The 22,275-nt window shown below is 40.4% G+C and overlaps 2 pseudogenes across 1 annotated transcript; one reads left to right on the top strand and one right to left on the bottom strand.

Annotated features, from left to right (window-relative positions):
* The first annotated feature begins 4,040 nt into the window (after positions 1 to 4,040).
* LOC143632900 (polyol transporter 5 pseudogene) lies at positions 4,041 to 5,480 on the top strand (annotated as a pseudogene).
* A 1,029-nt stretch (positions 5,481 to 6,509) lies between these two features.
* On the bottom strand, positions 6,510 to 21,894 carry LOC143550167 (phenylalanine ammonia-lyase 1-like; annotated as a pseudogene). The gene is made up of 2 exons (XR_013138284.1): positions 21,490 to 21,894; positions 6,510 to 8,361 (listed from the first exon to the last, which is right to left on the bottom strand). The product of XR_013138284.1 is annotated as a phenylalanine ammonia-lyase 1-like (transcript).
* Between the last annotated feature and the right edge of the window lie 381 nt (positions 21,895 to 22,275).

Here is a 22,275-nt window from a genome sequence, read left to right as displayed (position 1 = left end):
GATTAATTAGCTTTTTGTCCTTTATGATATCGCAAATTATAGATTGGTCCTTTAGAAAAATGACTTCTAGTTATTATTATCCTTTATATGAAAAGTCATCTCGATTTTAGTCTTTTACACTAGTTTCTATCCAAAATCACAATTAAATTTATGCCCTCGTACATGTGTTTGGTATATAAACAAATTTAATTGACATTTTGAAATTTGAATGAAAGTTAGTGTAAATGAGTGAAGTTGAGACGACTTTTCATATAAAAGATAGTAACTAAAATTCGTTATTTTAATGACCCAACACGACAACAATTGTAATCTAGTAAAAAGTTAACAAAAAGGAAGAAAGAAAAACATTCGATTTAAGAAGTATTTTTCAAATAACTTATTTTAATAAACTAGTATATTGCTTGCGCTTCATGACGGGTTCATAAGAGTTAAATCTAACTTGACCTATAACCCAACTTGCCTTAAACACTAATTATATTTGGGTATTAGTATTATTATTCAAATAGTTATTATTATTAAATGTGCATTACTATTTGTATTAATGCAATGAACTAAATATGCATTGATAAATATTGTATACTAATTATTAGCAATTATAAAGGACAATTTATCATTTGAAAAGGTTTTATTTTACTTAAAAGTAAATGCACCAACTTTTTATCATATGCATCAAAATTTGTAACTCTTAAAATCTAAAAGTACATAGCATGCCCCTTTAAAATGCTTTATATAGTTTTAGTGGGTGGCCCGCATTTCATGACGAATTTTTAAGAGTAAAATATAATCTGTCTTGTCTTAAACACTGATTGTATTTGGATATTATTATTATTTAAATAATAATAACTGGATACATTAAAAACTGTAATGAATTAAACGTGTATTACTTTTTTTTTAATCTAGTGAATTAGATATGAATAATTAAATAACGTATATTGATTAGTAGTAGTTGAGAAAGACAATTTTACGCTATAGAAAAGTCGTTATTACTTCAAATGAATGCATCAAGTGTTATGCCATATGAATAAATACTTATAAAATCAAAAAGCTTTTAACATGCCCTTCTCAAATTTAATATAATATAGCAGGTATAGCGTAATATAGATATAGATATTTTTGTTCTCATGCATTGTTTTAAATAAAAATAAACGAACAAAAATATTTCTAAAAACAGTTATCACTAGTGAAAAGCTACATTAAAATTAATGTAGTATTCTGGTCATAAGAATCGATTTAAGTAAAGTGGAAAAGAATTAAATAAATTTAAGGATCAACTTTGCATTAGGTTATAGATATAGTAATTCTATTTATCTAACTTTTAAGTTAAATACTTAAATGACTAAGTCAGTTTTGACATACAAATGCATCCGTACGTAATTTTGTCCATGTATTATCTTTTTAGTTTTGAAAGGAAAACTTACGTACTCCTCCTTATCTATTCTTAATTATATGTCATTTCATCCGTTAACATCTGTTTATTTTTGAAAGAGACTTCATCTTATCACAGCATCGATGTATCATTGGGCTAATTAAAAAATAAATAAATATAGCATCATAGGTGGCATTTTTTTTTGTTTAATTGATTAGTGAATATGGGTTAGGTTATAACAGAAGATATGATTTTTGTAGAAAGGATAAGAAGTAATTTATACCGTTGATTTTTTACATTGATGGTTGAGATTAGCTTAGATAGAAAATAAAGTGTGAAACAAGGAGAATGGCATGATAGAGATAACACATTTGTTGACTTCCTCTCCTCGCATGCAAGGCGCATGTCAAATTCTCCCATCATTTTAAAATGACCATAACTTTTTTACGACATTTAAAAAAACAAATTCACCATAATAACGAGTGTTTTTTTATCTTTTATATGAGTATCATATTGTTATATAAAAATTAAAAAAGTTTAGTTGGTTTTTTTACAAATTCTGTTTTACCAAAATTGTGTTATTTAAGTGTGTTTTTCATTGTGTGTTTTTTTTTTCATAGTGTTTTTTTCCATCATGTTATACAATTGTGTTTTTTTCAGTGTTTTTACCATTATGTTTTTTACATTGTGTTTTTTTTTCATAATCTTTTTCATAGTGTTTTCCATTATGTTTTTTCATGTAGCCATTTTCTGATGACCTTTTTCGGTGTCTGTGTTCCGGCGACTTTTCAGTGAAATTTTCGACGAATTTTCCGGTGAAATTTCCGATGAAATTTCTGGAGAATTTTCCGGCGAGGTGGTGGCGGTGGGTGTGACGGTTGTGATGGCGGTAGGCGGTGGAGTTGTGGTGGTTGTAGGAGATTAGTAAAGATGTAAGTGGGTTTTTAAGATTAATGTAAGTAGATTTTTGAAATTAAAGTAAGTGGCTTTTTAATATTAAGTAGTAAACTCAAATATTATTCTTCTTAGTCTTCATAGAAAAACCAAACTTCTTATTTGAACCTAACCCTTTTAAAGATATATCTAAATATCTATATCAATACTATAATATAAATAAAACATTTAAAAAGAGTAGTTTAAGAACTTGAGTTTATAGCATTTGATGCATATATTTCAACACTTAATACATTCACTTTAATTTATAAAAATTTTTTCAGATGTCTTCGGTAAACACTAATAATTAATATGTACTATTTATTATTTATTAATGCATATTTAACTCACTACATTAAATATATTTATAATGCACATTTAATAATGATAATAATGATTTAAACAATAATAATACCTAAATATAATTCGTGTTTAGAGCAAGTCAGGTTAAATTTATCTTTTATAACCTTGTCGCGAAGCGTGGGCCACTCACTAGTATTTTCCTAAAATATTTGGGAATGACATGTTAAAAGTTTTTTTTTTTGATTTTATGAGTTTTATAGTTTTTATTCATACAGGACAATACTTAATACATTTACAATAAGTAATTACAACTTTTTAAATAAGCAAAGTGATCTTTTAATCACTAGTCCACAGCATTTATATCACTACATTAAGTATACTCTATGTCCATCTACCTATTCAAATAAAAGAAAATAACACGTGTCATTTGAAGATTCATTCATGGCCTAAATTTTCCGTTCAAACTATTTTATTTTTGATGATAACATATTTATGTCAGTGTAATCAAAACATTTCAATCCATCGTTTAATTAAATAACTAATTACCTAAATTATATGGATTAAGAATATTTGATAGTCTTTATATCAATAATCAATAACTAGTGTGAATTCACAAATCTTGTTCATGAACATGTATATCACAATATATGTGCATTAACATCATCTTGTATGATAAATAAGGAATAATATCAAATACTATTATATGGGTTTAACTTGTACATCTGGATATCTTCATGAATCATGACTCCTCACCACAGTCACACAACACAACACAACACACATACTGAAACCATAAAATCCCTATTTATGTGCAGCAGGATAACGTGTAAATTACATTCTTGTAGCCCATTACAAAAAAAAACACATCATACTTACAATTGAATACCATGGGAACCTCAGCTAATGCACACATCAACAAGTACGCTCTTGCTTGTGCTCTTTTGGCCTCCACCAACTCCGTCATCTTGGGTTACGGTAACTAAATCCGATCTCTGGATAAAAAATCGTTCTATGTTTAAAAGCGTTGTATCGAAAAATTAATGTAATTTCTCTATGCAACTTTCGTTGTTTTTGTTGGTCTCTAGCGTCTCGCTAGTTGTTTAAATGAAGTTTCCCATTCCCCGAAAAAAAAAGAAAAAAACAACTAAAGGGATGAGCTTGGGATTGCTGTTCCCGAAATTCAGAAATATTTGTTGTACTTGTGCTGGTAGCCTGGTAACGAAATGTTCGATATTTCGTATAAAATTTAGGAAATACTAGTACTGTACCGGAACTGATACTGAAAACTCAAAAATTGATACCGATTCGCTATCCAGTACCAAAAACACCCAAATTATTAAATTTAAGAATTCTGTTGAAAATTTGATTTTATAAAGAAAGCCATTTTATAAAGAATGCCCACCAACTGTTCGATGAAATGTCTGAGTGCAGATATCAGTGTAATGAGTGGAGCAGTGCTATTTATCAAAGATAACTTAAAGATCTCGTCAACCCAGATCGAAATACTTGTGGGTTCCCTGAATGTTTGTTCTTTAATCGGATCTTTCGCCTCCGGCAAGACTTCCGACTGGATCGGCCGCCGGTACACCATCGTCTTGGCAGCAGCAACGTTTTTCATCGGAGCATTACTCATGGGGTTTGCTACCAGCTTCGGTTATCTTATGGCGGGAAGAGTGGTCGCCGGAATCGGCGTTGGGTACTCGTTAATGATCGCTCCGGTGTACACGGCGGAGTTGTCTCCGGCGATGACACGTGGCCTGTTAACTTCACTCCCTGAGGTTTTTATTACTGTTGGGATTTTATTAGGATACATCTTTAACTACGCATTTTCGGGTTTACCCGAGCATATAAACTGGCGGGAAATGCTCGGGCTTGCCGCGGTTCCGGCGGTGGGCATTGCCGGAGTCACCGTGGTGGCTTGTTATGAAGGGGGTGGATGAGGCTATGAATGTATTAATAAAGATATCGGATTCGGACGATGAGGCGCACCGGAGATTGGATGCGATTACTAAAGCTGCCGTTGATGCGGTCAAGTGCGATCCACGTGCCGCGGGCGATTGGCGAGGCCAAGGTGTTTGGAAAGAGTTTTTAAAGCCCTCGCGGGCCCATCGTCGCGTGTTGATCGCCACCATTGGATTAACTTCTTCATGCAAGCCTCGGGCAACGACGCGGTGGTTTACTACACGCCGGAGGTTTTTAAGGCCGCCGGAATACGACACCAGAAGCAACTCGTCGGAGTTACAATAATAATGGGCCTGGCCAAGACTTCTTTTGTTTTGGTATCAGCCTTTTTCTTGGATAAATTTGGTAGGAGGCCCTTATTGTTATTGGGCTCAATAGGTATGGCAATTTCTCTAGCTGGGTTGGGCCTCGGGTCGAGGTTTTTGGAGCACTCAAGTCATAAGCCCACTTGGGCCATTGCGTTATGTGTGGTTGCAGTTTGTGCTGACGTGTCGTTTTTCTCAATTGGGCTTGGGCCCATTACGTGGGTCTACACGTCGGAAATATTCCCGATGAGGTTACGTGCTCAGGGGTCAAGTCTGGCAGTGTCTGTGAACCGATTGGTGAGCGGGGTTGTGTCGATGACGTTTCTGACTATATCGAGTAAAATAACATTCGGAGGGATGTTTTTCGTGCTGTCGGTAGTTATGACGGTCGCGACGGTTTTCTTTTATATATTTTTGCCTGAGACCAAAGGCAAGAGTTTGGAAGAAATTGGGGCAATATTTGAAAGAAAAGATACTGAGAGTAGTAAAGTAATTAAAATGGTAGAAGCTAATAGAAGTTGAAGGGTGTAGTTTGTAATTCTTATTCATAATGGTAATGTTTTGCTAGTCTGAAAAGTTTACGGCCATACTAAGAGAAATATCGAGAGGGAAAGAAAAAACTATTGGGGCATAGAGGTGGCCATATAAACCGGTTAACTGAACCGATCAGAAAATTGAATCGAAACCGAACTAGTTTAAAATCGATTATGTAGAAATCGGTTTGGCACTAATTGAAACCATAGGTTCGGAACCGGTTTGTAATTCTTTCTACCACAACCGCTTCTAAGCCAGTTAACCAAACCGAAACATGGCAAAACCCGAATTGAAACCAACCATAACCCGGTTTTGATTCTACTAGGTTAAAGCGATGAATTAATTATCTATTACTTTAGCCCCTATAGGTTTGTTTCATAAATAAATTGCTCCAGAAGTCATTAATTGAAAGTTCCATAACACCCCCTCCAAGTTTCATCTTTTAGCATCTTGATCTCAAAGTAATTTTAGTTGACGGAGTCATTAACGAACTTTACAACAACGCATACGAGAATGTTTTTTTTTTTTTTGGGGGGGGGGTGCCTTTCTTTTAAGTACTTTGTTATTCATATATACAATTTTACTTTCAAAATTGTTAAACGCACTTGTTTTATTATTTATTCTTGTTGAAAATTTATAGTTGCTCTTATTTTTATAATTGTTTAAAAAAATATAGAAACTATCAAGTAATTCAGTTTTTGAAATCGGTTTGATCAGTAGTTAGCTTTAAAATAAGGCAGATGAAATTTTTGTTGTCTCGGTGCTTCTCACGATTGACATGATTTTGTTATGTATTTATAAGTTAATTCAGTTAATCTTTTTATTACGTTAATCTATCCAGGCTGAACGAACCAGAAAAGATTAATATGACATATAACCACCCCCAAAATTTCCGATCCCCATGAAAAAAAAATCTCAATTCCCAATTACCTAAAACAAACTCGGTGGGCTAAAAAACCTAAAATCTTAAGTGGGCTATATAGGCATACCAAATTACCAACCCACATGTAACAATACTACCTTTCAGAATTTTATGACTTCGAGTACTACAAGTCTACAAACATGTTACTTCTAAAGATGGTCTTTCTTCTAAAAGGAATAACATGGCACCTTGTTCGACTTGGACTTTTGATCAAAACCAAAAGTTTATCACAATTAAGGTAGCAATACAATGATACAATACTAAGAAATTAATACTAAGAAAGATGTAATAAATAGCTAACAAATTGGAAGAGGAACACCATTCCACCCTTCAAGACATTCCAACAATGGATCAATCAATCTTCCTTTGCATATCGCGGTGAACACCTTATCAAACTCCTCCCCGGGCGACGTAACATTCTCCCCTGTCAGGTACCTTGTCCCGAGTTCATCCCTCACAAATCGGTACAATGGGTATGATCTACACTCTTCAATCCGGTTAGCAATTTCCAAGCTACCGTCCTCAAAACCGCTTCGTACATTGTCCACCTCCTTTGGCAATAGGGCTTTTAGCTCCTCTTCAAAGACCTCAATCTTTTGGAAGATTGAAGTACTTGCATCCTTCTCTTTCTCTCCATTTTTTAACGCATGATCGACAAGAACTTGTCGAAGCTTTTGCATTAATGGGTACGTCACGCTACAAGGGTCGTCGATGTATGCAAACACATACTCTCTATCCACGACTCGAAGCAAGTCCTTTTCACAGAATCTTGACGGGTGAAGCTCGCCATTCACGCCCATGGTTAGGACCTTTTTCGCTACATGGTTAACGGTGTTCTTGACCGTGGCCTTCAAATTCTCCTCCAAATGCCTTAGGTCTATGGCTTGGCATAGAGCTACCAAGTATGTAGATGACATAAGCTTTAAAATCTCAACCGCTTCCGCTTCAAATTCTCCTCCAAATGAGTTCACATCTTGATTATGTTGTTCCGCACTTTGTACATGGTTTGTCACCGGGTTCGCAAGAAACTGAAGCTCGGAACAATAAGACGCCATTGCAATCTCCGCACCTTTGAAACCATAATCCAAGCTAGGATTCCGTCCACCCGAAAGATTCGAAGGTAACCCGTTATTGTAAAAATCATTCACAAGCTCGGAGAATTGCGCAAACATGAGTTTCCCAATAGAAGCAATAGCCAAACGTGTGTTGTCCATGGACACTCCTATAGGAGTCCCTTGAAAGTTACCACCATGTAACGCTTTGTTACGCGATACATCAATCAACGGGTTGTCATTAACCGAATTAATCTCTCGTTCGATCATTTTCGTTGAAGAACGAATGACTTCTATTTGCGGACCTAGCCATTGAGGCGATGTTCTAAGCGCGTACCGGTCTTGTTTAGGTTTTTGCAAAGGGTCCATTTCATGAACCTTTTGCGCGGCCTTAACGTAATCACTTCCGTCTAAAATGTATTCCATGATCGCTGCCGCCTCGATCTGTCCCGGGTGGTGTTTAAGTTTATGCGTTAAATGGTCGGTGAACTCGGGTTTTCCTTGCATAACCTCAGCGAAAATAGCGGACAACACTTCGGATAACAATGCAAATACATTAGTATCAAAAAGAACCATGGAAGCCAACCCAGAGCCAACCGCGGTGCCATTAACAAGTGCTAGGCCTTCTTTAGGTTGTAACTCAAAGAAGCCGCCTTCAACACCGGCTAAAGCAAAGGCGGTTTCCGCGTTGAGGGTTTGTGAGTTCGGACCGAGGGCTTTGGAGTTGGGGCGGCCGGTGAGGAGTCCGGCGATGTAGGAGAGTGGGACGAGGTCGCCGGAGGCGGTGATGGTGCCGCGGAGGGTATGCATGGGGTGATGTCCGCGTTTAGGAGTTTGGTGATGGCTTCTAAGATTTCGAAACGGATGCCGGAGTAACCTTGCAGGAGGGTGTTGATTCGTACAAGCATGGCGGCTCTTGTTGCTGTATGCGGAAGAGTATGGGATGATTCGGTGTCGTTGCCGAATATTCCGGCGTTCAAGAATCTGTAAAAAGTCAAAAGTTAGTCGACTTTCTTATTTAACAGCTAATATTTTTCCATCTATTTTACAAGTTTACAACCCTTTGTTTAAGTGCGAATAGCACGGATAGTCGTTTGGTTGCATGACATACATGGATGCTAGACTGACATTAAACCAAACCAGCGGTTAATTACTCAACTTTAGGTTTTTTCTTTCTTTTTTAAGAAAGTTAAGTTACACACTCTTGCATCATTTTAAAATTGAATTTATTATTATTATTATTATTATTATTATTATTATTATTATTATTATTATTTTTATTTTGCATTACGGACTTGAAGTCTTGAAAGTTTGAAACCTTTTAATGAAAATTTTTTAATGGAAAATACATTTTAAAAGCCCATAATTTAATTTACTTTCTTATTTTATAAAATATCATGTTAAAGCACAATGTTCTCTCACTTGTTTTCTTTAATCTTTAAAAAAAATTTTTTTACTTTTCTTAAACGGTTTTTTTGGAATAAAAAATGATTTTTGATATAACTTATATATGTTTAAAGTTAAAAGAAAATAAAAAAAAAGTTTCAAAAAAACCAAACACATGTGTTTATTTATTAAAACTTAAGAAAGATTTTTCTAAATGAATTTATAAAAAAAAATCCACAAAAGAACAAAATCCTAGTTGTAATGCATGTTCCCTTTATATATTGATCGATAGTTCAAATTCTGAAAGGTGTCTGCATAGATGATAAATAAATTAGGAGAGTTGTAAAAAAGAAATTTAAAAACTATTAAAAATGCATCTTATATATTTTCATGGTCTTTTTATATTATCACGATCCAAAAAAATATATTTTAAAAATCGTTTCTTTTGATTTTTCTAGAAACGTACTTTAAAAGTTGTTTTTTAAAAGGATTTTTTAATTTATATTTTAAAATAAACTTTAAATATTAAAAAAATTAATTCAGATTAAAAATGTAAAGCTTTAAATAAAAGCATTATGGGTTGATTAAGAAACGACCTAAACAGGCTAATGTTTTGGTTAAAAAGATATAATCGTTTTGATTGAAAAGAATAATAATATTATAATAGGTGTAATGTGTTTGTTACAGAATAACCAAAAGATAAACACCTCACTAATTTGGAAAGTATTTTTAAAATCATGCATGTTTAAATAAGTTTACTAGCAACAAATTTTAGGGTTATATATGTCGCTTGTGACATAGTAATAGAATGTTTGGTTTTTCAGTAAAAACTCAAGTTTAATTTTAACTTGTGTCACTTTTAAAGTATTAATTAAGGCAACAAAGAATTTGATTTAGGCCATTTGCAAAGTTTTCAGTTAAAATCCCGAGCACATCTGGGTTTTCATCTCACCATGTGTTACACCAGAGAGTTTTGTGGTGGCACGACTGTTGGTAGCTGGCGGTATGATATGCCCAAGTAAAGCACTAAAGCTAGCAGGGCCTCTGGTTAAGACAACATAGTCTATTCAAAGTGAGGCAATGATAACATTATTTAATTTATAAGTGTAGTGGTCTAAGCACAAAGAAAGTTGCGGATGAAAAAAAAATTAGGGGGGAAAATGGAATTAATATATAGATTCTATATTTCTATTTTTAGCCGGTCTTTTGCTTGTGGTGTAGTTACTGTTGTGTGTAAATACGGTTGGGTCCAGATCTGAATTCGTGGGATCCGATCTACTGGTCATAAATGAGACACGTGACGCTCTGTTCTAGGCCAACTTATCCTTCCTCGTGAAACACGAATACCTCATAGACAGATGTCGTCATACAAACATATACACAATCTCTCTTTTTCATTACATTAAATTTAGCAAAAGACACTTTCACTAGTTAGCTTTACTGTATCAAGCTGTTTAAAAAAGTCCCTCTTAATAATATTGAGTCTTATAATTTATAAACACACGACGAACACGTAAATCTAAAAATAAAAGATTAAATTTTATAATAAAAATTTATACAGTTTTACTATTTTGAACAATTCGAGTCACTCATCAAAAAGTAATCAGCTTAAAATGTGATAAAATCATTTTTTTTAAATGATTTAGTAATTATGCATATTTTAACAAGACTTTAATGTATATTAAAATAAAATTGTTTTGAGAAAAGCTTTTTTTAGATTGTTTGTGAAATTATACCATTTATCCACAACTTTTAGATTAATATATCACCAAATTGTTTCAGTAAATATATAAAAATATGTATTTACTTTAATAGTTATTTAACTTCTTTCGTTGAGCATTGCTTTAGTAAATCAAGTTTAATTTGTTGGCTTAAAAAATGATTTTCACAATGAAGAGGTAGGTCCCAGCAGAGCCCAGTTGGACCCGCAAGACTCACCTTAAACAGGGACGTCTGCGCAGAGACCAACTGGATCCGCAGGACCAACTATGCTCAGAGACGTAACGTCCTTACGCGCAGTACGCAAGCTGGTCCCGCAGGAAATGCCTCCCAATGGTGAAGGACTCCGCCTGTCCCCGCAGCCTCGGATACAAGCCATTAGGGAAGGCCACCCGCGCAGCATGGCTACACGCACAAGGCACTTAGCTCTCGATCCTTCAGTGTCACCTGAAGGAATGAGCCAAGCCGGGAGCAATCCCGCACAGAGGCGGGAGGGGGAATACTCCCGCCAAGCCAGTCCGTATACTGAAGGATCTTTTACTGTACCTGACGAGGTATGGGCGAAAGATCTGATCAGAGATACGACAGCTCACTGATACAGTATGGCGAGCAGCATGTTCCTGTACTGTATCACTATTAGCCGCTGCCTACTCACCAACTACTGTCATACCACGTGCGTAGCCGGCAGTTGGTGGAAAGGGAATAGTATACAGTAGGCCTGGTCACTATCAGCCGCTGCCTACCCACCAACTACCAGCAGGGCACGTGCGTAGGCTACTGTTGATAAACAGGAACACTGTAGCAGCCGGCCATACCTCCTTGGAAACCTACCTTCGGCTATAAATACCCCAAATGGTATGATCATCTAAACACATTATTACATTATCTTATATCATCATATTATACCTGATATCTGCTCTAGCAATCTCTTAATATACTTTTATATTTAAAGAGCAATCTAGTCTGATTCTCACGCCGGAGGGTGGTCACAAGGAGGAACCCCCCCCCCTTCTCAGTGACGAGCTCACGGTGTCTGTTTTGCAGGTTATCAGAAGAACCATCTTCCAAGGGTCTAACCCCTCGTGGGAAACATCTCTCCAACCCCCAGGTTACCAGTAATCTGTCCGGGGTCTGGTTAGTGTTTCTTCATTGGCGCCATCCGTGCATAAAGCTAGAACTTTATTTTTCTCCAGTTTTTTCAAACTTCTACAAAGATGGTTAGAGAAATTCCGGTAATCACAACCCCAGTTACTGGGGTGAATACCGGTAACACAGTTTTTACAAACACTACCCCCGTTACCCAAGCCGGGGCAAGTGAAGTAAATTTTACGAACACTACCCCAGTTACTCAAGCTGGGGCAAGTGCAGTAAATGATCGCCTACTGGGATCCACTGATACCCAGCTTGAGAAACGAAGACTCCCCCGCCAAACTCTCGATGAAGTTAAGGCATGGGCGGAGGCACGACAAAAAGAATTCCAGGCTGAGTTGGACGAACGCTTGCGTTCCGTACAACAGGCCGACGAACTCGAATACTGGGAGGATGACTCGGAGGAATCCGACTCCGACGCGAACCCTCGCCATAAGGCAAAAGGGAAGCGTAAGGAAATGGAATCCCAACCGAAAAGGCATTTTGGACAAGCCTTCAAACCAAAAAGCACAGGTGGAAGTCCACGAGACTTCTCCAAAACATTCAGACCAAACGTAGCAAATGCGGGAACGTCCAAATTTGCACGGGACATTGCGGAAGCAATTGCCCCAAGGAGTGCCAAACAGATGCCTAACATAGGCACGTATGACGGTATATCTGATCCAGACGACCATTTGAGCAGGTTCATAGCGGGGGCAACCGTCAGCAATTGGACGGAACCCACGTGGTGCTACATGTTCCAAATGACGCTTGTTGGGGCTGCTAGAGCTTGGTTTGATCGTCTACCGGTCAACCACATCTACGACTGGGCAGACTTCCAGCAGAAGTTTAGCCAACACTTCAGCCAGCAACGGAAGTATACCGAGGAGCAATGGACAATCCTCAAATGCATACGAGAAGAAGATGAATCTCTGCCAAACTTCATCACTCGCTTCAACTCAAAGAAGCTAAGTTTGGGCAATATCAGCGAAGATCTTGTTCGCGCTGCCTTCATCCAGGGCGCGCACGACCCAGAGCTCATCCGCACCCTAACAGGTAAAGATGGCATGCCATCCACATGGGATGCCATCATGACAGCAGCAAAACGCTATGCGGAAACGGAGAAGCAACTGGGTAGAGATCTCCCACAGAGCACAAACCTCTACACTCAAAAGACGAGAGAAGACAACGTCCTCTCCGCCCGACTAAATAAAAAACGGAAGCAAGGCATTTGGCAGTCAAGGGTAAACTTTGACACCTCATCCGGCTTGCAACATCGATTGGGCGGAAGGGATAATGCACAGCTGCACCGGAACTCCAGATGGACGCCACTCAGCAAAAGCGTCACTGAGATATTCGCCACTGAACAGCTCCCGTGGCCAAAGCCTCCAATAATCCGACATCGCCACGATGCTGATCGGAGCAAATACTGTGACTTTCACAAGACTAAAGGCCACAACACTGAAGAATGCACAGACGTAAAAGACATGGTCGAAACATTTGTCAGAGGTGGGACGCTCGCGCACCTCGTGGCGCAATAAAGGCTGAGCAGGCAGGTGCGTGTAGAACCCCAGCTGGGGAAAAAACGAATCAATTCCAGCTTCATCGAGACTACATGCTGCGTAAAGAACGAGATCCCGAACCAGGTGCGTATCGGCTCGATGGCACTCCCATCCCAACATGGAAGGGAGCTCATTTACACAGTTTGCATGTAAATCAATTCCAATTTGTAAAGAAAAGGCCAAGAGCCACTTCTAATGGAAACGATTCTCTTTAAGAACATCGAAGCTGATGAATTTACATTTATACTTTTCTGAACACTAATATGCCGGTTTTCACCGCATAATTACGTGAAGTCATTGCATGGGAAGGCGGTCCTACCCGCACGAACCCAATAACGTGACAAACCTTCACGCAGGTCAGTTTGGGAAAAAGTTCAGCACCCAAAAATGAAAGTGCCGGTCTATCCGTATGAATCATCAAAGGAAACTGAATAATAACCTATCAACAACCGCGCGTCGAACGGTTAAACTATGCAACACTGGTGATGGCGTTCACATTACGTGAAGTCGTTGCGTGGGAAGGCGGTCCTACCCGCACGAACCCAATAACTTGACAAACCTTCACGCAGGTCAGTTGAAGGGGAAGAGTTCAATTATCCCATTAAATGAAAGTGCCGGTCTATCCGCATGAATCATGAAAAGAAACTGAACACTAACCTATCGACAACCGCGCGTCGAACGGTTCAAAACAAAATTCTTAAAAAGGATAAGGAAAACCTACACGCAGGTCAGATAAGGGTAAAGTTTTGCCATCCTACTAAGTGCAAGTGACGGTTCTACCCGCACAATCACGAAAGAGGAAGCAAGACTTCCTGTTATCAACCACGTTCAAAGGTTAACTTATCCTCAAAGGATGAGGAAAACCTACACGCAGGTCAGATAAGGGTAAAGTTTTGCCATCCTACTAAGTGCAAGTGACGGTTCTACCCGCACGATCACGAAAGAGGAAGCAAGACTTCCTGTTATCAACCACGTTCAAAGGTTAACTTATCCTCAAAGGATGAGGAAAACCTACACGCAGGTCAGATATGGGTAAAGTTTTGCCATCCTGCTAAGTGCAAGTGACGGTTCTACCCGCACAATCACGAAAGAGGAAGCAAAACTTCCTGTTATCAACCACGTTCAAAGGTTAACTTATCCTCAAAAGGTGAGGAAAACCTACACGCAGGTCAGATATAGGTTTAAAGTTAAAGCCATCCTACTAAGTGCAAGTGACGGTTCTACCCGCACAATCACGAAAGAGGAAGCGAAAACTTTAGTCCATTATCAACCACGTTCAAAGGTTAACTTATCTTAATGCCTTAGAAATTTCGAAAAGGAAAACCTACACGCAGGTCAGATGAAGGTTAAAGTTTAGCCATCCTACCAAGTGCAAGTGACGGTTCTACCCGCACAATCACGAAGGAGGAAGCGAAACTTTAACCCATTATCAACCACGTTCAAAGGTTCTTATTCTAAACACTTGGAAAATTGCTAATTTAAACTAAGTATGCAAGTCATAAGTTTATAAAGCAAGGAACCCAAAGAAGGAAATAACAATCTTATACGCAAAAAGATTAATATTTCAAGAATATATTACAAGAATGGCCGGGTAACTACCCGCCTAAAAAAATAAAACTATACAAGTCTATCTTAGCAATGGGAAGGGATCTTCAGGATCAAGCCTCAGGGCCGCTTCCACTTGGACCCGCTCCGTCAGAAGAACGGGGTGGTTCGAGGAACGCTTTGAGGACAGTTAACCCATCATCAGCAGCAGCTACTTCGTCCACCTTTTCCACCACTGGATGCGGGAAGGCGGCGTATTGGTTCAATGCTTGGTCATAAATGGCTTCGGTATCCACATCGAACAAAGGGAAGTTGGAAGGCGGGACGCCTTTCTCAACAAACCCTAGACCAAGCAGGAAGCCGGCCTTTTCCCCATCCTCATGAGAAGCGTTGAGGGCTGCGGTCATAGCATCATCGTAAGAGGTCTCTGAAAAGACCCGACGCACAACCTACAAAGAAAACACAAGTATTAGAACCTTTTCTTACAAAAGGAAAGCGTGAAGATAAAACTAAACATACCTGAGGCAACGCTTCTCGAAGAAGCCATTGGAGGGCAGCTTGAGCTTCGTTATGGGCGCGTTCGGCTTCGCTCTTGTTAAGGTTGGCAAGTAAAACTTCCTTTGCGGCAGCCTCTTCGACGCCCTTAAGCTTCCGCTCGGTGTGGTCAAGCACCCCCCTCTGGTCCAGGATTTCCTGGAGTTTCTTGGCATCTTCCATTGCCAAGGCATCATGAGCGCGTTGGAGAGCCTCTAATTTGGCCTTGAGCTCCTCATTCTCCACACGCAAAGGCTCAGCAACGGCTTCAGCCTTGGCAGCCCTCTCGGTTGCGTTTCGCGCAGTCTCCCTGGCCAGCCGAAGCTGTTCATTCACAGCTTGGGCAGCCTTGGAGCGGGCCTCGAGTCGCGCCTGAACTTCAACCTCGAGGGCCTTGAAGGCCTTCTCCTTGTCGGCGGCAGCTGCCGCCAGCTGTTGGTTCTCCTCCCGAAGAGCACGCGCCTCAGATACGTCCTTGGCGCGAGCTGCTTTCAACTTGTCGTTTTCACGACAAAGCAGCTCGACGCGCGGCTGCATCCGGGCTTGGAGAACCCGAAGCTCATTGGTTAGCCTACCCTCCTGGTAGCTAGCCATGGCTTCCCCCAACGCACCATGAGGAGCAGCGTGGCGAGCCCAGTCCACGCACTCCACAGGGGTACGAAGGGTTGTTCCTCGGCGTATGTTCCATCGCGGAACATACACTTCATTGGAATCCGACACTGCAAAAGAAACAAAGGCAGTAAGGAAAAGATGATAAAAAACAAGGGAAAAAGAAAGGAACCCTACGCACCTGTAGGGTCAATGACAGGCCGATAGCCGCCAAACCCATCACCTGAACCTAAAGGAAATCCATCCAACAGGTCAGGCAGACGGGAAGGTGGCAAAGATCGGCGGGAAGCCCTGCGCGTACCTGATGGTCCGGCCATCGGTGCCGGTGGCGCGGGCATGGTGGCAGCCGCCGTGGTCGCCGTTGTGGTCGCCGCCGTGGTCGCCGCCTTGTAGTCAGCAGCAGCAGTAACCGCCGGCTCTGTGAAGGATGCTGTAAAAATCGCACTCACAGCCGGCGGTGACGTCATCTCAGCTGGAACAGTCTGCTCTGAGGGAGCAACTGAACCAGCGGAAGCAGGCGCGGTTACCCGGGTCGACGCCTCAGGTAGGCTGACCAAGCCTACCGTCATTGGCGGAAGGGTACTCCTCTGCGCTTCACCCCAGAATGCGTCAACATCCACGCCTGCACAAAGAAGAAAGTGTTAGATAAATTTATAGTGAAATCTACAAAGAAACTATGATTGTACTTACGGGTTTTCTTGACTCTGAACGTACGGACGGGCGGGGAGGAACCCGATGGAGCCGGCCTCTTGGTACCAATCACCGTCGTCGTCGCTGGATCTCCGGAGGTAACAGTCGTAGCCTCCGGAGCAGTGGTCTCCTTACCACCGGGGTTCCCCGCCACCTCTTCATTATCTGACTCGGAGTCAGATAGAATCACCGGATCAGTTGTGGAGGCCTTCTCCTTCCCTTTCCCGCCAGCAACCCTCTTCTTCCGCACCAACGGAGGAACATCTGAGGATTCCTCAGAAGAAGACAGGTCAGGAATTCCAGCAGCGGGTACAGCATTGAGGGATTGAGGAAAGAATATCGCCTTACCTGGCCGCCGGAGGCTCAGGATCTCGTGGCCCAGCGGATAGACCTCCACAAACCGATCCGCCGTTTGCTCCAGGATGGGCAACTCGCCCTCGTCCAGAGCAAGAGTACCCATCCGCGCGGGACCGTCGGTTTCCCGCTGGTACAGAAGCGACTCCAAATCATTTCCCTCTGAAAGAAAAGAAACAGTTAGAAGACAAACTCGTATCAAAAAGAAAGACAAGACATACCATAGGGAATAGAGTTCAAACCATATTCGAGAAGGATGGGAACCTGAGACGCATTCTTCCACACCCGGCTCATCCCTAACATGACCATCCCGGACTCCGCAAACCGGTAAACCGGAGATTGGACCCGGGATATCTTCGAAAACCATTCCGCCTCTTGGTAATTGGGGGCGTGAAGGCTCGGTATCGCTTGGCCATTTTTAAACTTCATGGCAAGGGGGATGGCGCGGGCAGAAATATAGAAGAATTCCTGCTTCCACGCGCGAAGACTGCGCTCGGTGTCGCAAATCTTCAGACCCTTAATACGGGTCGTCAGGGTGTACCACCCCTGGATGCACCTCCAGGTATAGAAGGTCATCAAGCGGTCCACATGGGGCTCGATGCCCAAAATCCGGCACACCCACTCAAAATGGCGAATCTTGGCGATCGCCATGGGGTGCAGCTCGGTCAAATGAACACCGTGCCTCTCAAGGACACGGTAAACAAATTTTGTCAATGGGAATCTAAGATTCCCATAGACAAAAAATGCAGCATAAACCCCGATCTTGCCTCTGGGGGCATCGTACACGGTCTGGTGGGATTCAGGAAACTCAGGCTCGAGATGATCGAGCATGAACTTCCTGACAACATACCGGTACTGATCGCCGGGCAGGGCACACTGGCACTCGCCAGCAGTACCCCTGTCGTCAGCTATAGCTTCAGCATCACGAGAAGACATCTTGAAGAGGAAGAAGAGAACGATTTCGAGAGAATCCTCGATTGAATAAAAGAGTATTCGCCGGAAATCGCCTTAAAGATGAAGAGAAGAGTGAAAAGTATGGATTACAAATAACCCTCTCCCCCTTTATATAGTAATCGCAATTAATGCGGTGAATTTAATGCGGAGGAGAGAGAAATCGAAGGTGCAATGAAACTATGACACGTGGCAAAGAGCAAGCTGGCAACAGCTGTTGAAAGGACGCGTGCCAGAAATTTCGCGGCCACGCGCCCAGAAAATCACGCCCACGCGCCTGAAAAAGCGTCTGGAATGACCATGTTCTGTCACGTCACCATAACTTCCTGCACGTCCTGACACAGTCAGAAGAAACCGTCGCACGACGTTTCAGAGGTTTGGACTGTTCTTATCTTTTCACCAACTCTTCGAATTTCAAAATTCGAAATTTAAAAATATTAAAAATTAAGCGGGAAAATCCCCCCTTACCTTGGCAAACAAGTAACCGTAAGACGGATGCGGGTACAGTGTTAAGGCGAAACCCTTCACATACCTAGCACCCGCAGGGAATTGAAGCCAAGAAAACCTTGGCAAACAAGTAACCGTAAGACGGATGCGGGTACAGTGTTAAGGCAAAACCCTTCACATACCTAGCACCCGCAGGGAATTGAAGCCAAGAAAATCTTGGCGAACAAGTAACCGTAAGACGGCCGCGGGTACAGTGTTAAGGCAAAACCCTTCACATACCTAGCACCCGCAGGGAATTGAAGCCAAGTATTCCTCGGCAACCAAGTAACTATAAGACGGGTGCGGGTACAGTGTAAAGGCAAAACCCTTCACATACCTAGCACCCGCAGGGAATTGACGCCAGGAATACATTGGAAGTAAAGTAACCGTAAGACGAGCGCAGGTACAGTGTCAAGGCAAAACCCTTCACATACCTAGCGCTCCGCTGGGAATTGAAACCAAGAAGGATCTTCTGGGCAATGCTTGCGGAAACGGAAATAACATCCCCGCATAGCGGGAACGTCGAGAACTACGTTGTTGGAAGTTCCAAGATGGAATTGATGGTTTTAACATAATTGATCACTATGTTCAAAACTACCAAAACCTCATGGAAAATACATACAACTGGGACTCAATGCTCCGGACTTGCGAGGAGGTTACAGACCTACCCGCATCATACCCAAAGATCAAGCAGGAAACTCGGGCATTTCTGCAAGTGACAAGGACTTCCGCGGAAAGAATCCCCATGGAAAACCTTACAAAACCCTTTTCAAAACCCTTTGCTTAAGTCCAAAAGTTCACCTCACTTTATTAAACACTCATGAGAAGAACATTGGACTAGGGGGACTTGAAGAGGTAGGTCCCAGCAGAGCCCAGTTGGACCCGCAAGACTCACCTTAAACAGGGACGTCTGCGCAGAGACCAACTGGATCCGCAGGACCAACTATGCTCAGAGACGTAACGTCCTTACGCGCAGTACGCAAGCTGGTCCCGCAGGAAATGCCTCCCAATGGTGAAGGACTCCGCCTGTCCCCGCAGCCTCGGATACAAGCCATTAGGGAAGGCCACCCGCGCAGCATGGCTACACGCACAAGGCACTTAGCTCTCGATCCTTCAGTGTCACCTGAAGGAATGAGCCAAGCCGGGAGCAATCCCGCACAGAGGCGGGAGGGGGAATACTCCCGCCAAGCCAGTCCGTATACTGAAGGATCTTTTACTGTACCTGACGAGGTATGGGCGAAAGATCTGATCAGAGATACGACAGCTCACTGATACAGTATGGCGAGCAGCATGTTCCTGTACTGTATCACTATTAGCCGCTGCCTACTCACCAACTACTGTCATACCACGTGCGTAGCCGGCAGTTGGTGGAAAGGGAATAGTATACAGCAGGCCTGGTCACTATCAGCCGCTGCCTACCCACCAACTACCAGCAGGGCACGTGCGTAGGCTACTGTTGATAAACAGGAACACTGTAGCAGCCGGCCATACCTCCTTGGAAACCTACCTTCGGCTATAAATACCCCAAATGGTATGATCATCTAAACACATTATTACATTATCTTATATCATCATATTATACCTGATATCTGCTCTAGCAATCTCTTAATATACTTTTATATTTAAAGAGCAATCTAGTCTGATTCTCACGCCGGAGGGTGGTCACAAGGAGGAACCCCCCCCCCTTCTCAGTGACGAGCTCACGGTGTCTGTTTTGCAGGTTATCAGAAGAACCATCTTCCAAGGGTCTAACCCCTCGTGGGAAACATCTCTCCAACCCCCAGGTTACCAGTAATCTGTCCGGGGTCTGGTTAGTGTTTCTTCACACAAACTTTAGTCACGTATGCTTTGCACCTTTGTTTATCATGAAAAGTATAAATTTTTATAATTAAATTTACTCGAAAGTGTTGTAAGATAGCAAAATTGAGGTTTATAAAAATATTGATTAAGAATTCTAGTCTGGCTATAGATAATTTACAGATCTAAGAGTAGTCTTAAGTAGTGTGCGTGTGTCTATGAGTTACCCATTCTAAAACAAATTATATCTCTATAACCGGGCAAAATCTTACATGATAACACCAATATATATATATATATATATATGTATGTATGTATGTATGTATGTATGTATGTATGTATGTATGTATGTAGAATGGGTATTATTACAAAACTCTAAAATAATTTAAGAACTTAAAAGAACTTTTAATAAATAATGTTTTTTATAAATTTTTTTGTATGTTAATGTTATTTAAGTATAGTTTTATCACTTTTTATATCTATTTTTAATATTACAATAATGAAAATTAGTTTTTGCACATATCCAAATTTTTTTACGTATATGTAATTGGTTATTTTATAAATTTTACACGTATATAAACTTGTGATTTATTATTAAAGAACTATTAAATTATTTAAGAACTTGAAGGAACTCTTAATAACTAACAATTTTTATTAAAAAATTTGTATATTCATGTTATTTGAGTGTAGTTTTATCACTTTTTATATCTATCTTTACGATTACAATTATGAAAAATTAGTTTTTATACATATCTAAATTTTTTTTACACAAATGTAAATTTGTTACTACACAATTTTACACATATACAAACTTGTAATTTACATAAGTAATCAAAAATTAGTTTAGAAATATGATAAAACTACTCTTTAAGAATAGTAATGTATAAAAAAATTTCATAAAAATAGTTGGTTGTTAAGAGTTCTTAAAGTTCTTAAGTTTTTTTTGAGTTCTGTAATGAAACTAACCATGTATATGTAATTAAATAGTTATTTATAAAATATGATAAAACTAGTATAAAACAATGTTAAAAAATATATTATTATTTAGTAAAAAGAAAAGAAAAGTCCTATTTTGGTTAGATTAATTGTGAACACTAAGGAAACATATATTATTATTTATGTGATTAAATAGTAAAAATAAAACACTTTGATAGACATAAATTTTAAGTGTACCAAAATACATTACTACTTTCTTATACTACTCCCTAAAAACATATATAAAAAGAAAACTCTTTAATGTAGATTTTAACTCAACTTGAAGCTACGGAAACTAATTAAAAATTAACATTTACTTAAAAGTTATATATTTAGTTATCAAAATAAGCATAATCATAAATATAATGATCATCACCTGATAAGTTCTTTCTGAAGAGCACCACCTTGCTTAGTCCTCCGGTGAGACGTGGCTCCGAAGCCAGTAGTAACACCATAACTATCCGTCCCTTTATTCATACTCTCCATAACCCAATCACTACTCGCCTTCACACCCGCCTTTGCAGCCTCCGACAACTCCACCTTCACACCACCACTCTCACTCACCGCAATCCCTGCCACCTGACCCACCGTCAGTGTCTCTCCACCCAGCCTCACCACCGGCTTCCTGAACTCAGCCACCATATGCTTCACCTCATCAAGGTGGCTTCCGGTTAAAGCCTCAGCAGCCACACCCCAGTTCAATGGATCACCCTTAACACATAAGTCCACACTTGCACTTGAATGCATGGTGTTAACCTCGGATGTTAAACTCCCCATGATGTTCAAGAGCCTGACAATTTAACACAATCTTTTCTAGTAAGAGAGAAGAATCGGAGGGATGCTTGCCGAGGCTGGGGGTGGTGGCTTATATAGAACGTATTTCCATATATTTATTTTGGAGTTGTATGTATAATATATTAATATTAATTGTTTTGTTTTAATTAAGTGTGCTATATATTATGGGTAGATATGGTTTTTGCATTTATACTCTTTATACTCCATTCTAGAAAACAAAAAAGATACTATTGCTAGAGCAATGCACAAGGCTTGATTTATAAGGCTTTGCGCTATGGGCGCCGTGGAGGGGGGAGAAGGGCGCGGTGGGGTTGCAAACACCGCCGGGGGGCGCGGTTGGGTGGGGCGCGGAGGGGGCAGCGGTGGA

The sequence above is a fragment of the Bidens hawaiensis genome, unplaced genomic scaffold (assembly GCF_021521415.1).
Source record: "Bidens hawaiensis isolate Kalapana, Puna unplaced genomic scaffold, B.hawaiensis_p1.1 tig00000055_1, whole genome shotgun sequence".
NCBI classification, from domain to species: Eukaryota; Viridiplantae; Streptophyta; class Magnoliopsida; order Asterales; family Asteraceae; genus Bidens; species Bidens hawaiensis.
This window is presented reverse-complemented; position numbering and strand designations above follow the sequence as displayed.